The sequence below is a fragment of the Mesoplodon bidens genome, assembly GCF_964165515.1.
Source record: "Mesoplodon bidens genome assembly, chromosome: 2".
In the NCBI taxonomy this organism is placed as follows: domain Eukaryota; kingdom Metazoa; phylum Chordata; class Mammalia; order Artiodactyla; family Ziphiidae; genus Mesoplodon; species Mesoplodon bidens.
This window is the reverse complement of record NC_138177.1, coordinates 166,917,793-166,937,433: the sequence shown is the minus strand read 5'-3', so window position 1 is coordinate 166,937,433 and position 19,641 is coordinate 166,917,793. Positions and strand designations below refer to the sequence as shown.

General features: G+C 49.1%; 1 protein-coding gene across 3 annotated transcripts in view; it reads left to right on the top strand.

Annotated features, from left to right (window-relative positions):
• Positions 1–19,641, top strand: part of MAN1C1 (mannosidase alpha class 1C member 1) — a gene marked incomplete at its 5' end in the record, with an annotated part of 135,263 nt that overhangs the window by 56,309 nt on the left and 59,313 nt on the right. The window contains one exon of one of the 3 annotated variants that reach the window (XM_081225286.1): positions 16,135–16,177. The exons of the other annotated variants lie outside the window; for them this stretch is intronic. Of the gene's footprint in view, positions 1–16,134; positions 16,178–19,641 lie in introns of those variants that run through there. 3 annotated transcript variants of the gene reach the window in all.

Sequence of the window (19,641 nt, the reverse complement as noted above, 5' to 3'; positions counted from 1 at the left end):
TCGCTGCCTGACCTGTCCAGATCATAGACTTCCCCAACACCCACATCAGCCCTGGGGAAAGATGGCTGGTGTGGCTCTCATCAAGGTTGTTGGAGCTTTGGCTACTAGTATAAATGAGGGACATAATCCTCTCCTCTCTACACAGTGTGCAGATACTCAGGGAATTGGTGGAGGTTGAGGGGAGGCTGTTGATCTCTGAAACTGCAGAGCATGGGCTTAGCTATTGCTGCGACCATCCACGGGGATAGAGGGAGCACCATGGGGAGCACCACTGGGAGGAACTGGGCTAAACCAAGTCCCATTTTCTGAAATTCCTCAGGGCCTGTGACTTAAATCTCAACCCTTTGGCCCCTTTCCCGTCACTGAGCCTCAGGAAGAGTGGGCAGCTTGGAATGATGCAAAGAAACCTGATAAGCTGGGCACACGCGCTGCCTTTAGGGTCTTGGGTGTGTGTCTCTGGGAGACACAGAACCAGAAGACCTGGGAGCGAGTCCTCACTCCGCCCTGAACTATCTGTGTGGCCAAGTCACCTGACCTCTCTGGGCCCCTGTTCATTCATCTTTCACACTCAGGTTGCTATGAGAGCGTGCAGGAACGTGCAACGGGCCAAGTATATATGAGTGATATAGGATTTCCACAGTAATAAGTGTGGTTGGCAGTTGCCCAGGTGAGCCCATGGAGGCTTCTGAGGTCCCCTGTCTCCCAAGAGCGGCCTTGGCTAAGGCCCTGGGTACCCGATCATCCTGTGCCTGCAGCAGTCCTGGCAGTGAGACAGGGCCTTCCTTCTGCAGCCAGCCACTGAGCTGCAGTGGGAGGCTGGCTCCTGGGAGAAGAGGACTTGTAGGGCCCCAGGCACTGGGCAGGGAGAAGCTAGTCTTGATTTTCTTACACTTTCATTCAGCAGCTGCTTGTTTAGTGCCATGCCCGGTGCTGACGGCTGGGGATGCAGGGATAAATGACACAATGAAAACTCCACCAGCTCTCCAGAGACGTACACTGGCAACCCTTCCTCGGAGCCTCTCTGGGGTCTGTCTAGGTGCTCTCAGAATGAGGGACACGTAGAAGGGATCATGATCAATGATGTGACCAGTCCTTCACTGGCTTGTGGTTCTAGGTCCCTGGAGCCCAACAAGTTCAAAATGACTTCACTACTTCCTGGTTGAGTGACCTTGAATGTTCTCTGAGCCTGAGTTTCTGTAAAGTGGAACGAATGAAAACATCATACCCCCAGCCCAAGGCCTGCCTGACACACAGAACCATCTTACTAGCTGGTAGTTATGCTTATTGTTGCCACAAATGGGTCTGATGATACAAAGGCTTATGGGAACACCCCCAGAGGAGGAGAGTTTAGAGGCATTCGAGGAACCTGGAGGAGGTTCTAGTTTGGGTTGAACCCATGAGGGGCTTGGAGGCCAGACTATTCTGGATGATAGGAGATGAACTGGCCTGAATGAAGCTGCTTCTCATGCCACTGGCTTCTTTTGCTGGACTCATACGGGCTTGTGGGTGGCCTCGTTCCTGGGCTCTGGCAGCCGCTGTCATCAGTCACCTCACTGTAGGCTGGGCCCTGCAGGGCATGTTCAGATGGCAGCTGTCCCCACCCTGCCCTGCCTGGCTGAGTGGTTGTTCAGGGTCCCTGAGCAGCCTCCTGCATCCTGGTGCATATCAGTCTGCCACGGGCTCTTGCAGGCTCCTCCCTGGGCCTGTGGGGCCAAGAGAGCTGCATACGGGGTAGAGTAACGACCTCACACTGGTGCCTGGCTTTGCAGTATTTACACGGGATGCAGCAAAGACATCGGCTGCAGAGCCTGGTCTCCCCGTGTGGCAGTTCACCAAATTTGAATTGGATTTGCCCTCCCCACCACCCTTGCCCCCCTCCCTGAATCTGTTCTCACTTTGAAAGTAAGACCTCTGGGTGAGGCACCCAAGCCAGTTTTTGTGTCCTAAGCAATTCAGTGTTAAAGTCCTTTCCTATTTACCACAATCTGGCTCAGCAGGTCCTGCCAGAAAATGCCCCCAAGCCCCTAGCAGCTGCCAGCAAAGTGGACATGGCCTGTTCCTCACGGGCACAGGGCCGGCACTCATGGTGATGCTCTCATCACTGTGAAGTCACAGAGGTGAGTCTGCCACTTGAAGAACACATTCGAGGAGGGGAGTGTAGAGGAACCAGCCGTAAAGCAGCAGCTGGTGATGCCGTAAAGCACAGTGGCTCAGCCCTCAGAGTTCCAGCTTCCTTACCTGTAAAAGGGGCTGCTCCTAGGACCTGGGGGAAGCCAGCTGAAGAGCATGGACTCTGAGGCCAGATGGCTTGGATTTGCATGCTGCTTTGCCACTTCCCATCTGTGTGACCTTAGGCAAGTTTCTTAACCTTTCTAGGCCTCAGTTTCCAGCCTTAAATTGGGGACAACAGTAATACCTACTCACAGGATTGTTTTGAGAACTAAATGAGTTAATATGTGAGAAGTGCTTATATTCATGCCTGGCACATAGGAAGCATTCTTCAAGTTCAGCTGCTATGAGGTTGACATAAGGCCCTTAGGACAGTGTGTGCTTCTCCCATTTTGACTGGGCTATGACCGAGTCTCCTGGACCCAGGGACCCACGTGAGGACTCCAGGGCTTTCCCAGCCCTGATCCCTCCTGCCCTAGTCCCCTCAGCCCTCAAGCGCCTGTGGCAGAGATCACAGATGGGCAGCTCACTGGTAGTCAGTGTACATCTCACCCTTTCATTTAAGCAGCTTACAATGGAATTTTTAAGAGGGAAGAGTCAGGGGAAAGTTAGGGTTCAAGGCTGTGGAATAAATCGGCCTTCTGACAGCAGGAGGGTTTCCAGGAGAATAGTGGGACCTCATACTCAATGCCAACTGCCAGCCTTAAAGCACTTAATGAGCATTAATCCTCCCAAGAACTCAGAGCGATCATAAGAACTCCATTCTCCCTTGGCATTGGGAAAATCGGTACTGGGCACAGAGTCTTGAGAGCTCCCCAGCAGAGAGGCCCTTTGGTGGCAAGTCCAACTCCCTCATCTTAGAGTTGGAGAAATCAAGCTCAGAGAGGGGAAGGGACTCAACCGGGGTGACACAGCATGTTAATTGTAGGTCTGGAAGTTGAATCCTGGTGGCCTAGTCCCAGCCCAGTGCTCTTTGCACCACCCACTCTGAGATTAGCCAAATTGTCCAAGGCCAGATTGTCAAAGCACAGGCCTCTGGTCCTGGCCAGATCACCACCAGGAACTAGACATTCTCAGAACTCTAGCAAGAGCAAATTGTCTTTCAGGAGGTGTATGATTTGGGAGTCAAGAGCCCACCTGCTTCCTGTACATGCATCACACCAGGCACCATAGCTGTATTCTCTCGTGTCCTCCTCACAGCCCTGCTAAGGTATAAATTACCCCCTTGTCCCCATTTCACAGATGAGAAAACTGAGACTTGGCAAGGCTTAGGACTTGCTTAGTCACACAGTTATCAAGCAGAGACTTAATCACAGGTCTGCTGGACTCCAAAGCCCAATCCACAAACCACCATGCTGCCCTGTCCTCCAGTGACCACATTTGTGGCTGTAGAGAAGGGAGCAGGGGCAGGGGGATGGTCTCAGGGTTGGTGGTGTTGCATCTTCTACTCCAGCGCCCTCACAGAAACCCAGAAAGACATGTATTTCAGGTCAGGGTCTGCGGCCACCCATCTGAAGGCATCATGAGTTATTGGACATCAGCTGACTATTCAGGGCCTGGGAAAAAGATTCAGATTTCCCTCTTTTCTCCCACCATAGGAAAATATTTAATCTCTGCCATTAACCTAAAAACAGCTACTTACAAGACATGCCGTTGGCTGTCAGCATAATGAGCTGAGAAGAGCACGGATTTGAGAAGCAGACCAGCCTGAGTCTGAATTCCGGCTCTGCCACTTACTAGTCATGTGACCTTGGGCGAGTTTCTTAAACTCTCTGCACCTCAGTTTCTCCATCTGTACAATGAGGACAGTGGTGAGGAGTAGATAAAGTTGATGTTTGTAAAACCTGCCCATATGCTTAAATATACTTGCCCATATGCACTCATTAACTATAAGCTACCGCTGTTATTATTATATCAGTTATAAAATAATTGTGAGAATAATTATAGCCTGAGACAAAAAAAAAAAGTGTGTGGCACACAGTAGGCTCTGGATAAATATTGTCAGATGAATGAATTGCCCCCTGCAGTCTCTGCCTGCCCTGTTTTCCCTTAAGCCCTTCCTCCTGGTCCTGCTGTGCTCAGCTCCTCTCATCCTCTGCAGCTGCTTTGACCTCCTCCGTCACAAAGTGCATTAGGAATCGGCAAACTGACCCTGAAAGAGCAGCAGTCCTGCTTAGTCAGCAGCTCTGATCTTGGGCATCTTCTCTGTGGAGGATAGAGGTGCTTGTATAGCCAGAAGCGACGTCCCTCTGCTCCAAGCTGGCCCAGGGTGACCGTGAGAGCCCCAAATTGGATTCTGCCTCTGCCTGGTGAATCCCTGATAGAACTGCCCAACCAAATCCGCATTTCAAGGGATGATTATGGCCTTGGGTGAGTTAAGAGGGAAAATGAACACAGCACGATTTTCAGATCACAGGCTGGGAATGTTCGGCCTTGGAAGAGAAAAAAATCATCTTTGCCTTGTAAACAGAGCAAATATGATGTTGAAGAGGGAATAAATCCAGGCCCCAAGATGTCATTTTTACAATTGCATTTTGGCATGTGACTTAGTGCCTTCTGCAAAACGTTCACAGTCACCTACACAGACACACACACACCAATCTTACAGGGTCTTTATGTGGGCGGAGAGCTGCACTGCAGTGTGGCTGCCGGGAGAACTGCATACTTTGCAGATAGACAGTTTGTGAAAACCACTTGCTTCCCAGTTTCCACAGGTCTCCATGCTGTTTCCACGGTTCTCTGTGTTTGTTTCTGGGTGGCAGCGGTTTTGACTTTGGAGTTACACCTGGGTTCAAATCCCTGGCGTTTACCAGCTGAATTAAATTGGACAAGTCACAGAGTTCTCTGAACCTCAGTTTACTCACCTGTAACAGGAGGCAGGCAGAGCTAGGTAGCCCCAGTACAGTGCCTGGCACCCAGTAAGTCCTCATAAAACATTAGCTTGTTTCTTCCCCAAGTGCAGATACACCCTTCCCAGTCCCTTTCCTATCTCCTCTCTTATCGGGTAACAGGGCACTTGGACTTATCTGGCTGAAAATACTATATCTGCTCTTATAAGTTTTGTTTTTCGGAGGTTTTTTTTTTCTTTTCTTTTCTGAAAAACAAAACACCAAGTATCCATAGTTCTTAGAAAATCGATGTCAGGCTGTGTCGCTCCCTGATTTTGGCAGGCCGTGGTGCACATCCCTGACCCAGGCTCTGAGTTTGATTTGAGAAAGAGCTGTCATCAGCCTCCTCGGAGGTGGCGATGTTGCAATTCCTTGGGTAGAATGGGTCAGGCTTAAGGGCAATGAGCAGACCTTCCCGGCAGTCACATGTCTTGGGAGCCCAGGCTGCTCCATCTGCAGGCCAGAGGCTGTCAAAGCACAGGGGAAGTGGATTAGAAGCACCAGTCATTGGCAAATGGCCTTTAGCACAAGGAGGGAAATAGCATAAAAATATTGACCCCACGCATGTGAAGGACAGATAGGACTGGCCGTTGCTGGTCAGATGCTGCAGCTCCATGGGGGCCTCCCTGTGGCCTTGAATGACACATCCAGGGCTCCTCAGCCACCTTCTGAAGACCAGGATGTCCCTCGGGTCACACTGGGTGGTTAGCAAAGCCGAGCGCTCACCTCTAACGTAGCCCGCTGGACTTTCACGCTCTCAGGCTGCTGACCATTCAGGGTGCGCTGCTCTGCACTCTCCTCCCGAAAAGATTTGTTGTTTTCCCAAGCAGTTTCTAATTAAGATGCATCTTAGCTGTTTTCTTTTTCTTTTTGTTTAAAAGGCTTCCCACCAGCACAGAGCATAATTTATTTCTCTAGAAAATATAGCAGCAGGTTGTTGTAAAAAGAAAACTCGAGGCTCGGAGCCTTGGGTCCCCATCCCAGCCCTGGCGCCAGCAGCCATGGGAGCCGGCGACCTCCACTGGGCCCCGTCTCGGCTTCAGTACAAAGAGGTTTGCACCCTGGCCCCTTGCTGTCCTCTCTGTGATTCTCAGTTGGTTACTAGGCTGATTTCTTTCTTTCTCTTTTTTTTTTTTTTTTTTTTCCGCCTCTGAGTGGCTATTTGGGCTATGCCGATTCTCTTGAAATCTGAAATTTTAGTAGCAAGTTTTGCTTCTGTTGGGGAGAAGTGAGTCAGGGTATCTATTCCCAGAGCAAGTTGCTAAGGATGTATAAGATGATTCATATTGAAACTGACATTCCCTCCTGGGGGTGACGTGTTCCAGCCCAATTTACAAAGACCTTTCCTTCCTTGGAAACAAGGCAGAGCCCACAGCAGACAGCCAGCTCTCTTTTCTTCGCACCGCACTGATGGCAAGCACTTGCCAAATTTCCCAGCAAACTCAGTGACAAATAGGTATGTGAATTTGCAAAATCTCAGACTGTCTGTGCCAGTTGGATTCTTTGAAACCATCTGGTCCAGTGTCTAAGGCTGGGGAAAGAGGCACAAGGGGGACAGGGACTCAGGAAGGCCTAATAACCAGGACTTGAACTCTGGTACTTTGACTTGAGCCTCTTTTTTTTCTTTTTAATTACTTTTTAAAAACTGAGATGTAACTTATAACTTACATACAGTAAAATGCACAGATCTTAAGTGCACAGCTCAATGAGTTTTACATGTGGATGCACCCCTTGATCTGCACCCACAGATCAAGATAGAGAGCACTTCTGTTACCCTCCAGAAGGTTCCCCCAGACCCTTCCTGGTCCCCAAGGGCCATTGATGTTCTGACTTCTGTCACCTTAGATTCGTGTTGTCTGCCTTAAAATTTCATATCATACTGTATGTACTTTTATGGTTTACTTTTCTTTCACTCATAATTATGTCATGAAGAGTTCATTCTTTTTCAAGTGTATCCATTCTACTGTTCCTGGACATTTTCGTTCCCAGCATTTGGTAATTATGAGTAAAGCTGCTATAAACAGTTTTTCTTTGTCTCTTTGTTTAACATTTAGTGACTGCTTCAGCCCTGCTCTGGAGAGGGCCCCTCCTCTTCCTGCCTTGACTTACAGGTGAATCAGGGCTCTCAGGCCAGCTGCCTCAAGTGCCCCTTGCAGCAGAAGGGACAGTCGGCCGAGGCTTCCTTCACTACCCCCTCCCCACACTGTCTCACCAGCCCACCCAGCTGTGACACACGGACACAGATGGCGTGAACTGGAGCTTCTTTAGTTCAGCTACTAGGCTAGAAAAGGGGTCTTAATAGAGAAAATGTTGACCTTGGAGTCAGAAGACTTGAGTTGTCCAAACCCTGGCTCCACCACTAACCCGCTGGGTAGGTGTCCCGTTTCCTTTTCTGAGCCTCAATTTTCTCTCCTGTGGAATGGGGATGATGACACCTTCTCACAGGTTGTCACTGGGATCACAGGAGACCATTTCTTTATCTGCCAGTGATCATTCAGTGCCTACTGTGTGCCACTAGACCCTGCTCGAGACACAGGGGAAACAGCGGGGACCAAGATGGACACCCACGTGGATGTCCCAGGCTAGTGAGGAGACGTAGGCATGAACTTGTCGTTTCACTTAAGGCAGTATGAATGCCATGAGGTACAAGCTCACACCAAGGGCTCCTTAACTCATCCTTGGAGGGATGGGCTTCAGAAAGATTTCCTGGGGGAGATGGCCTCAACTGAGGCCTGAAGCATGAATGAAGAAGCATAAGAGAGGGATCACGGGCACAGAAGCACATGTGCAAAGGCCTCGAAGGGGAGATTGAGCACAACTGTGGCTCCTTGGGGTCTAAAAGGTGTTCAGTGTGACTAGAGAGATTGAGGGCATAGTGAGAGACCATCTGTGAGCAGCTGGCATATTAAGGGGATCTATGAATGCTCCCCAGTGTTTTCTCCCCACCCCAGACCCCAAGAACCAGGAGACCTGGCTTCTAAGGGCTTCTGCTCTGTGACCCAGGCAAGGACCGTCCCGTCTGTGAGCTCATTTCCCCACCATACAGCGTGGGCGTCTGGCATATGGGCTCTCATGTTACTTCTAGGCCCTAAAGAGTAGGTGATTGGGCCACTTTGGGGTGTGTTTCACCCTGACTGATGAAAGCCTGGTGCAGCCGAGTGGGCCACTGGCTCAGCGATGGAGGCAGAGGTGCTGCACTGGCTGTGGTGGCCACTCCTCTGGAAGGTGGGGGCCAGGACTTCACATCCACCCCGCCAGGGGCTTCTGAGGCAGGCAGCTCGGTTCTCTGCTCCACAGACGGCTGCTCTCCCAAGCATAAATGGTCGGCATGAGAACCATGCAGCGATCAATAGGAATTGTTGAAAAATTCTGAAGAGAGCCTGGAGGAAGACAAAGAGACCCGGAAGTGTGTTGTCAGCACAATTTGGGGCTAATACTCAAGTCTGTTTTTTCATCAAGTCTGAAAGGCGGTTTAAAATCCACTGCTCTTGTTTTGTTTTGTTTTGTTTTGTTTTGTTTTAATGGCTGGATAAAGCACAATTGCATTTTCTCCCCCAATAACTTTGAATTCTGGGAATAGACCATGTGGGGATAATTGCTGTTGTCTAATCCCACCGAAGGCCGAGCCAATGATTAGGACAGGGAGGGAGGGAGCTGCCGTGCCGGAGGCCCTCCGCCGGCTTCTTACTTCCAGCAGCCAGGGCTCGACTCCCCAGATGACCCTGTTCCCGAAATAGCAGTTGCCCAGAAATGCATCTTCATGTTGTTTTGCAACAAGTAACTGATAGCACATGGGGACATGGAGAGTTTTCATTCAATCCTGCAACTTTGCCTTGAGTACTTACTATGTGGCAGGTTCTGAGCTGGATCGGGAGCAGGGAAAGAGGGTGCAGAAAAGAACAAGACGCGGTGAGCTCATTGGAGAAAAGACGAGTGAAGTCCGCCTGTGGGTCGGACAGAACGTGTGCCTGAGCGGCAGGGCTGTAAGAGAGAGCGTCAGCATCTACGTAAAGTTCCCCACGTTTCATTGCTGGGGAATCACAAAGACGGTGGCATTGGAAAGGAGTCCTATGGGGGGGGCTGGATCCTACCCCAGAGATGCTCAGGGGGTAGGTTTTGACAGACACCCATGAAATCTCTGTTACAGACAGGGGAACAGCTCAGACCAAGCTTAGGTGGTCCTGCTGGGTGGAGTGCTGGTGCTCAGAGAGAGGAGGGTGGTTGGTGGCAGGTGGCGGGGGAGGGGAGGTGAGGGCTGCAGCCTTGAAGGGAAGAAACCTAGTCTGAGCAGCCAGCAGCCAGCCAGGCATTCCCGCACAGGGCTGAACCTCTCCCTTACACACAGTGCCTAGGGCTCACAAAAGTATTTTATTTTACTTATTTATTTTTGGCCACACCACGCGGCATGCAGGATCTTAATTCCCCAACCAGGGATTGAACCCTGACCTCCCCGGCAGTGGAAGCGCCGAGTCCTAACCACTGGATGGCCAGGGAATTCCCTCACAAAAGTATTTTAATTTTAATTTCTCTTAAAATCGGAAGAAAAATATGAATATAATAACGAATATAAAATAATGAATCCAGGGCTTCCCTGGTGGCGCAGTGGTTGAGAATCTGCCTGCTAATGCAGGGGACACGGGTTCGAGCCCTGGTCTGGGAGGATCCCACATGCCGCGGAGCAACTACGCCCGTGAGCCACAACTACTGAGCCTGCGTGTCTGGAGCCCGTGCTCCGCAATAAGAGAGGCCGCGATAGTGAGAGACCCGCGCACCACGATGAAGAGAGGCCCCCGCTTGCCACAACTAGAGAAAGCCCTCGCACAGAAACGAAGACCCAACACAGCAAAAATAAATAAATAAGTTAATAAACTCCTACCCCCAACATCTAAATAAATAAATAAATAATGAATCCAGCTTCTTTATACCAATGCAATTGTAAAAGAGCGTTTTTAATATTTTTTACAAAGGTAGGGCCCATGAAAGTCATAAGCAGCCCTGCATCCTTGTCTTCCTCACCAGGTGAGGGTTCCGAAAGCCTGCAACTGCTGACTCGACGGGAAGGATCCCCTTCCTTCTCACTGTTGTCAGGAAAGCTGGCAGTAACCCCACCAACAACTTGGGTTTTCTGTCTCTTGTTACAGCTGGGCCGGCAGGGCCTTGCTGCAGGTGCCCACCTGCAGCACAGGCACCTTCTTGGGAGTTTCGTTTTTCCTTACGGTGCCTCTTTGAAGTGGTGTTGGTGTGATGAGGAAACTGAGGCTCTGAGAGGAGTAACTAACCCAAGCCTGCAAGGAGGCAGAGTGGCGGTTCCAACGCAGGCTTGTCTGCGTCCGAAGACCCCACGTCCTGTTTCCTCTGCCCCAGGGACTGTGAACCCCCCACAGGCCAGGAGTCCCTGCATCACCTGCCTTGTGTGATACCAGCGCGTCATCAGGCCCAGATGGCCCTTTGGGGTGTCCAGAGGTAACAGTGAAGGGCAAAGAAGGGTCTGTGTGTGTTTATTGATTAAAAGGAGGTTGTGACGTTCTGTTGACACGGCTCGGTCCTGGTCCACTGCATTCCTCTTCCCTGCATTAGGCTGCAAAAGTGCAGCCAAAGTAGTTACTTGTCTTCCCCAAACCAAGGAGGACAAAATCCCAAACACCTCGGAGGGGGCTATTGCAGGACACTCGCCACCGTCTGAGAAGATGTCACACAGGGGCTGCACTGGGGAAAGCGCCTCTCCCGCTCTTGCCCAAATCCACAGCGGGGTCCTTCTTTCCACGGGGGATGTGGCTTCATCTGAAGGGCCTCGAATTCCTGGGACATGAGGCACACCCAGCCCCAGATGTAAGTGCAGAAGCAAGTCCCTTGGCGAGCGAGACAGCCTCTCTGGGCTCCCCCACATTCCCGGGGTGGGGGATGTGACTGTGCCTCCCCCTTCAGGGTGCAAAGCTGGGCAGCTCCACAGAGACCGGCCCCCAAGACATCCCAGAGCCTGAAGCTCAACATAATGGCTGGGGAGGAAGCAAAACCTGAGAAAGGATCCTGATGATTTAAGGCAGTTGCACCAACTGGTTAGGAGCACAGGTTTGGCACCAGGCTGCCTGGTCACCATTTTCTGGCTGTGTGACCTTGGGTGATTAAATGAACCTCTCTGTGGCACAGTTTTCTCTCCTAGAAAAAACAAGAATAATAGCGTGTACCTCACAGAGTGGTGGTTGTGAGAATTCTATTAGTTAATACGCGTGAAGGGCTCAGAGCAGGACAAATAAACAGTAGCTGCTGTTATCATCATCATCCTCCCCTTTACCATTAATATGGTCAGAGCTGCCCAGGGAAGCAGGAGAGTTGGGTCCTCTCCCTGCTCTGCCAGTGATTGTCTGTGCGACCTTGGACAACACACTTTCTCCCCTCTCCCTGGCAGTCTTGCTAGCTATGAAATGAGTAGTGTGGGCCAATTTGTAGCTCTTAACCAGGGAGAAGCATCAGAATTACCTGTAGGCTTTTGCAAACATAGACTTCTGGGCTCTATCCCCAGAAATTCTGATTCAGTGGGTCTGGAGCTGGCCCAGGGACCTGTGTTAAGAGTAGAATCTCCACTGGTGGTCCTGATATACGAGCCGGGTTAGGAACCACAGGACCTTCCTGGGCCTAAAGGACATTGTTCCTGAAGTGATCAGTCCCCCTCCTGCGGACCCATTAGCCCAGGTGGTGCCATTGGCAAGGGCGAGCCCCCTGTGCCACTGTGAATGCTGAGTCTGTCACCTGGGTGGGGGGTCTCGCTTTATTGGATGTGGCAGGCCAGCCCCCCGTTCAGCAGGAAGGCTGTGGTGGCCTGGAGAGCAGCCATATGGTGTGAGCGGGTCCAGCACGTCTAGGGGTTTCATGCAGCAGATGTTTGGTGAGCATGGCATTTGCAAATGGTAGGCAAAGCAGTTGTGAAAAGGGGGTGCCTTCTGGCCACATGGTACTTGGGAACTAATCCTACCCCCAGGTAACAGGATATTCTCAGTGTAACTCTGAACTGTTTCTGAAGTGTGGTTGAGAAGGGGCTGCGGGTGTGGATGTATGTCAGCCCCACATTCCTGTGGAGCCAGGGAGAGGATTTTGGCTGCTTTTGATAAGAAAAACCTCAAAGGAGCTTTATCATCACAAAGAGTCCATCTCCTTGGGCACTGGTGGGGCCCCATCTTCCCCCACTGGAGTTCATCCCACAGCCCAGCCCCCCGCAGACTCCTGCCTGGCACACTGACCCGGCTCCTTGCCCCTTCGGCACATCTGCACTCCCTTCTCTGATGGTCGGAACCAGCCAGGACACTAGGAAACCTTGGCCCATGTCTCCCTCCCAGGGCTGAGTAGCAGGACAGCCTCTCTCCATCCATCCCCTTTATCTTCCTTCTTGCCTCCAACCCGGGATGTTCCCTTTGTGAAATAAATTGGATTTATGTTTTTCTCTTTGAAGAACACGCTCTGTAGTATAACCTGCTTCCTCAAGGTAGGCACAGCTTCTGACTGACCCTTACATCCAGTGCCAGCACCGGGCCTCAATCCAGATGCTGGAAATGGGCAGGTGAGCAAACCAGTTGCTCCTGTCCTGAGACCCAATCATGGGCAGTGATACTGTGCAGCCCCCCAGTGTGGAGAGCAGAGGCCGGCAGGCTGCTGGGCACGGGCTTGCTAAAGAATCTCCGTGGTTATTATAGCTTATGCATTTAACCACTTCAATTTGGCGTATGACTTGAGGTGCTGGGTAAGCATCTTGTCAACTTCAACACAGCTGACAAAGTTATGACACGAATGTTTAGACTTTGCAGTTCTCCCCGACCTCCAGCTGATCCTGTGAAAATGTCTCCTCCTTCCAGAGAGCTGATTTGTGCCCCAGATTTTCCCATCTCAGCGGGAAGCATCTCTTTGCAAGGTAAAATAGAAATTCGTTGTCATTCTGATACTCTGATTTTGTGTTCCTGGCGAGGGAGACATATTCTGTGTCTGGTTTGTTGCTGACTTTCAAGGTTGGTGTCCCAAGGGACGGAGCGATGGGGAAGGATGTATAAGGATGGCTGGAGACACTCTCATTTTTAAGCTACTCTTCTCAGACACTAAACCTTGAAACGTGGGATTTTCTCTCTTAAGGCTGCCATTCTTCATGCCTCTTCTCAGTTGGAGATTGATGAAGTTTGAACAAATCCTTTTATCTGTGTTGGAATTATCTGAGTATGAAAATCCTTTTCTACCCTTAAAATTACTCCATCTCTTTTTTCCTTTAAAAAAAAAAAAGATAAATGTAGTATATGCCCATTGTAGGGAAATTAGAAATTCCAAATAAGAACCGGAAAGAAAGGCTCCCGAAGTTCCATTACTCAGAGGTGACCCATAGTTTTGTGTGTCTCTCCAGTTGTGTCCCCATATAAATGAATAGAGATAAATATATATTTTTAAATAAATGGAATCATATGATAAATACTGTCTTGTGACGCGCTTGTTCACTTAACAGCATTTTGTGATCACCTTTTCAAGCTGTTAAACACTAAACAAATATATTGTCGTATTTAATGGCTACGTTGTAGTCTATTGTATGGACAGACTATATGTGTATATATATACATATACACATGTATATGTATATATATATATATATATATATATATAATGTGTATGTTCACATACATTATATATATACATATACATTTTGTATATTTTTTTCTTATCCTATTACTTTACATTTAGGTTATTTCTGATTTTTTTTTTTTGCCATTCTAGAATCTTTCTAATTCAGTTCCCTAATCTTTGCATACTTGTCCTAATGTTTTCTTAGGATAAGTTTTTAGAACAGGACTAGTTAACATGTTCAAGTATTTATCACATGCCACTCTACTGAGTGCTTTAAATATGTTATTTATTGAGTCCTACAAATAATTCTATACAGAAATATCTACATTTTACAGATGAGGATACTGAGGCCCAGAGTGGTTATGTACTTTGGCCAGGGTCACACAGCTGGCAAACTGCAGAGCCAGGATTGGAACCCAAGCTCTTTGATCCTTTTCCTTTTTTTTTTTTTTTTTTTTTTTTTTTTGCGGTACGCAGGCCTCTCACTGCCGTGGCCTCTTGCGTGGCGGAGCACAGGTTCCGGACGCGCAGGCTCAGCGGCCGTGGCTCATGGGCCCAGCTGCTCCGCGGCATGTGGGATCTTCCCGGACCGGGGCGCGAACCCGTGTCCCCTGCATCGGCAGGCAGACTTTCAACCACTGCGCCAGCAGGGAAGCCCGATCCTTTTCCTTTTGATGGAAAAGTTGAAGTCTGTATAGCCTTCCACTGAATGGTTTAAACATACCTGTTCCCTACTTTGTCTCCTCCAGCTCTTTACTCTGTGACTGCCATACTTGAGGCCTGGCCTCTCAGAGTCCTGTCACACCCACAATTGCATAATAGGAACAGGAAAGGAAGAATTGATGGTGTCTGTGTCATGCCACTATGACGTAGATGTGGTCCTCAGTCCCTGGGAGGTACCTTCTTGGGAGCCATCCAGAGCAAGGAAGATGAGGTGACTGGTGGCCCACTTTAAGGAAGCTGTGAGATCTCTGCACAACTCAGCAGGGTTGGTCGGCCTGCAGGCTGGGCTGAGGTATGGGACTGAGCATGCGCTGTGCTTAGAGGCTCTGTGCTCCTCCTGGAGCAGGTTCCATGTGGGACCCAGGCTCTGGCTGGGGGAATCCTTGGAGGCCACTCTGGGAGAGTCGGGCATGCACAAGGGATATGGAGATTTGCTTGATGAGAATGCTGCTGGACTAGGCAAATCCAAGGCCAGAGCCTAGAAGGTAAGGCCTGTTTTGCAGGAACTCACCAGTGAGCATTAGGAGGACAGGCTTCTGGGCCCGGGGTGAGGCCAGGGCCCTCTTCTCATGTCCCTCACTGGGGCTGGCTCATCGTCAGTGGATCTGCCCTTTGGGAATAATCAGAGGTCCAGCTGCCTCGGAACTTGAAGCTCTGCCTTGGAGCTGGGGCTTGGGGTGTGGCTGGGCCTGGTACATAAGCAGAACAAGGCAGAGCGTCTCTGAGGAGCAGAGGCTCAAGGATTCCCACCTTGGCCACCTCGCAGGGAAAGTGTGTCTTGGCCCAGCAGAAGAGACTGATGGGGAGGGCTCGCCCTCCACTGGGCCCAGTTATCTCTTCCTGATTTATCCATAGATTGAGCTTGATGATCTGACTCATATTCATTCAACTAATCACGCGAGTTATTTCTGCAATTTAGGTCTCCGAATAAGTGCATTTGGTTGCTGAATATGTGATCAGCCACAGATTTCTCATTCTTTAAAACCCAGGGAGCGGAAATGCCAACGTAGAAAGCCATCACACGCAGCAGAGATTTCTGAAGCGCTAAAATCAGCCCATTCAAAGCTCTGGCCTCTGGACCTCCCATCACACAGCCAGTTGGCCTATCAGTGCTCCATGCAGAGTCCAGGTAGGGGGTCTTTATCCGTAAAACCTGGGAGGATGACAATCAATAGATAATCTGCTCACATTCATTTTACTTGACCAGAGAATTGTTTTACCTCTGCAATAACTTGATCTGGGGAAGAAAATGCATTTGGGGGCTTCAAAAGGGTGTAGGCCAACTGGGAAAAGCTACTGCAGTCTTTGAGGTTGGGAAGGTCAACGTCTGTTCTCCCTGCCTAGAACTTGGCTATAACCTTGAACGACAACTTCGCCTCTTCCTCCTTATCATTATCATCACAGTCATCATCACCAGCCAGGCCCCTGGTACAGGGAAGCAGTCACAGGACAGGACTTATCATTGATTCATTCATTGGTTTATTCAACGAGCCATTGTGGAACTCCTACAGAGCTCCAAGTATTGGAGCTGGAGATTTCAGAGAAAAACCAGCCCTGGGTCCTGGTCTGACATGGCTCGTATCTCACAGGGAAGATAGCAACAAACTGTTAAGAGGCAGATGTTGGGAAACAAGCGCTGGGAGCAGAAAGGGAGAGACCTCCAGCCCCTGCCCTGGTGCACGCTCTCAGCTTCTGCTTCCTGTCTGCGGGTGACTGGGATGGACCACGTCAGAAGTCTCAGACCAAGTATTGAGAAGAAGCTGTTTTTGTTCATTTCTCTGTGAAGCATTAGATGCTGTAAACAGGTGGGCCAGAGCTTGGTTGATGGAAAAGGTGTCCCGGGGGTTGGTGACAGCTGTGCTGCAGACCTCAGAATCTTCCTGTTTCCCAAAACCAGTAACACGAATTTTACCCAGAGCACAGAAGAGGTGAAGGTCTCCAGTCGAAATAAGTATTTTGGGGCAGAACCCAAAGACCATGGCCTGAGATAACAAGACATGCTGGAACCGTAATTCTGGACAGCCTTTCGTCCCTCCAGACTGACAGTCTCATTTTATTTGACCTCAAAACGCATATGTTTTTTAAAAAACAAACCTACTGGAATAGCATAAGTGGTTCATTTCTTTCCAGGTGGTTCCTTTGAGAGACTAGCTCACATTCCCCGATGCTGCCCAGCCTCAAGCAGCTCTAGCCTCCCATCTGAAAGCTGCTTTTAGGAGTCGGAGCCTGAACCATGCATTGTCATATCCTGCTAATTTGTTGTCACTCACCAGACTGGGATCCCAATAAACTCTGTTTCTAGAAAGTAGGTCTCTGCCTACTGCTGTGGAGATTCAAAACCTGGGTTTGAATTTTGCTTTGCCATTTGTTATTATCATCACATTGGGCAAATCATTCAGCTTCCCTGAATTTGTTTCCTCATGTGTAACATGGGCATAATACCATCTCACCTGGTTGTGGTGATAGCACACAAAAGCACCTAACTTAGTGCCAGGAGCACTGTAGTAATAACCCCCTCTCTCCCCATCTCTCTGTTCCCCACCCCACCTTATTTATGAGATATATAGTAGAAAGAGCACTGGATTGAGTCAGGCAGGAGGACTGTGTGATCCTAGGACAGAAATTTACCTCTCAGACCTCAGTGTCCTCATCTGTAAAATGGGGATACTATTTCCTAACTCTGGCCAGCCTCAAAGGGTTAGGGTTAGAAGGATTAAACAAGAAGAATCATATGATGGTATTTTTTAATTGTAAAATGTTGGACAACTGCATATGTGATCTTAGAACTGGGGTGGTGGGGAGTTCAATCCCCAGACAGTACCAAAGAGCCACTGTCTTGGAAAGTATCTAAGAAAGTCCCTGGTGAATTTCTTACTCATTTAGCATCACGTGGGGCTTAGACACTTGCATGTTCCTGAGCCCAGGAACATGGGAATCTGAAGCCCATGCACTTCACCAGGGCTCTGTAAGTCTCTTTAGTTGTGTCAGTCAATCAGACATGGTTGCTGCCCTGCCCTCTTGGTTACAGTAAATGTCCTTTCAAGTACGAGAGCCTGAGATTGGGGGTGGGGGAGGACAGTGCATGAGAGTTCCAGTTGTTCCACATCCTCACTGGTGCTTAATATTGTCAGATTGTCAGTCTTTTTAATTTCAGCCCTACTTGGGGTGGGGCAGGGAGACACTATCTTCTTTGAATTCTTGAAATGTATTTATTCACTCTGTACTTTTGTTCAGTCCTCACTCTAGGCTAAGCATGAGAGAGAACAGAGATGAATAATCATAGTGTGTGCTGCCCCAGGCTTGCATCAGACAGCTAGGGTATGAATCTAGCCACTTCCCAGCTTTACTAACCTTGGACAAATTCATCTCACTGAGCCTTGGTTTCCTCATCTATAAGATGGGGTTGGTACCTCAAAGAAATGTGACGGTTAACTTCAATGACTTATGTAGAAGGCCTGGCCTGCACAGGTGCTCAATGAATGTTAGCTGTGACTTGTTATCCATATGTTTTGCCTGATGACTGACACATGGTATGAGGCGCCAAAGGTTTAAGAAAAAAGTGTGAGAGGAGAATTTAACAATAATAGTAACTTACATTTATTGAACACTTACTGTGTGCCAAGTGCTGTTCTAAGTGCCTTTTATAAATTACTATTAATATTAAAAGTCCTATTGATTTCCATAATTTTTTACAAATTTGGAAAAGACCACTGTGGCTTGATTCTCATGGCAGAACAGATGGTTACAATGTGTGGGAACCAAATGGCTTCCTAGGAGCATGATTCTAGAACCTCAGAGGTAGTGAGCTGGAAACTAATGATATGTACCTTGCCTCTTTATGGTTGCTCGGTGACCATCACATACCTGCCCCTGCCCTTTGTTCAGAACCTGAGCACTGATGACTTAGAAAGATGAAAAGAAATGGGTACTTAAAGAAAGATCAGTGTTTGGTATAGTTGGAAGGGCCCTGAGTGAGTGGTTCCCATATGTGGATTCTTGTCACTGGCAGATGTGGTTTTAGGAAAGTTCTCTCCCCCTCTGGGCTTCAGGGTACCCACTTGTTTGGAATGCTGAGCTCTATGTATCAGTTAGCTATTGCTGTGTAACAAACCATCCTGAAACTTAGTGACGTAAAACAAAACCATGTTTTATTTCTCATGAGTATGTGGGTTTTGACTAGGCTAACTCATGCATCTGTAGTCAGCTGATAAGTCACCTGGGAGCCCTTAGGTCTAGGATGGCCTTGGTTGGATGACCTAGCTTTGCTACGTGTGGACCTGGACTTCTTCTCATAGCAGAGACAAGGGTCTAAAAGAACAAGTGGAAGCATGCGTATCCTCCTAAGACCAAGGCTCAGAAGGCACATTGTTACTTCCTTCACATTCTGTTGGCCAAGCAAGTTAAAAGGCCAGCCAGGATACAAGGGGTGAGGAGAAGGACTCCATCTCTTGATGAAAGCAGCTGCTGAGTCACATTGCCAAAGGCATGGATTCAGGGAAGGGTGGAGAATCAAGATGTTTTTGCAGTCCACCACGCTCAGATTCCTCCCTGCTCTAAAATCTCTAAAATCAAATAGTTCATGGATCAGAGTGAAAGAAGGAAGTTGAATTCCCATCATCTCAGGCCAAGGCTAGATATGCCTTTCCTGGATTTGGGATAAATTGCCCAAGTACCCAGTCAGTGTTGGTACTGAGCTCAGCTCCAAACGGACGAACTAAAGGACATGTTTTTACTCACTCTGCATTTATTGAGCACCACTGTGTGCCAGATACTGAGCTAAGCTCTGAGGAGGTAGACTAGCCAGTGCTCTCAAAGCACCCTCAGTCCTTCAGGATAACAGACGCATGAGGCATTATAACACAGCACACCGGTGTTCGTGGGGTCATGGAGAAGGCACCCCTGGGCTTGTTTTATCACCAGTGACCTCCCTATGGTTTGGGCTTCCTTCAGCAGATCCATGGGCCTCTTTTCAAACCACATATGAATCAGGAAGCCTTAGGGCCTGACAGTTCCATTTAAACTCCGTGGCTCCAGAGTTAGACAGCCCCGTCCAAACCCCTCCGGCACTGGGCAGCCAGGAAGTGGAAAAATAGAACTAGGTGTCCACAGCCGGCGTGTGAATTTGATTAGTCTCCTCCTGTGCTCTAGGATTATCTCTGTCTGCTATTTGTAGCCACAAAACAAAGCTACAGGTTACCCACGCACTTGCAAGCAACTGGGGCTTCAGAGGGAGTTATATAAACCTTCTCGTTTCCCGCAGCCCCTCCTC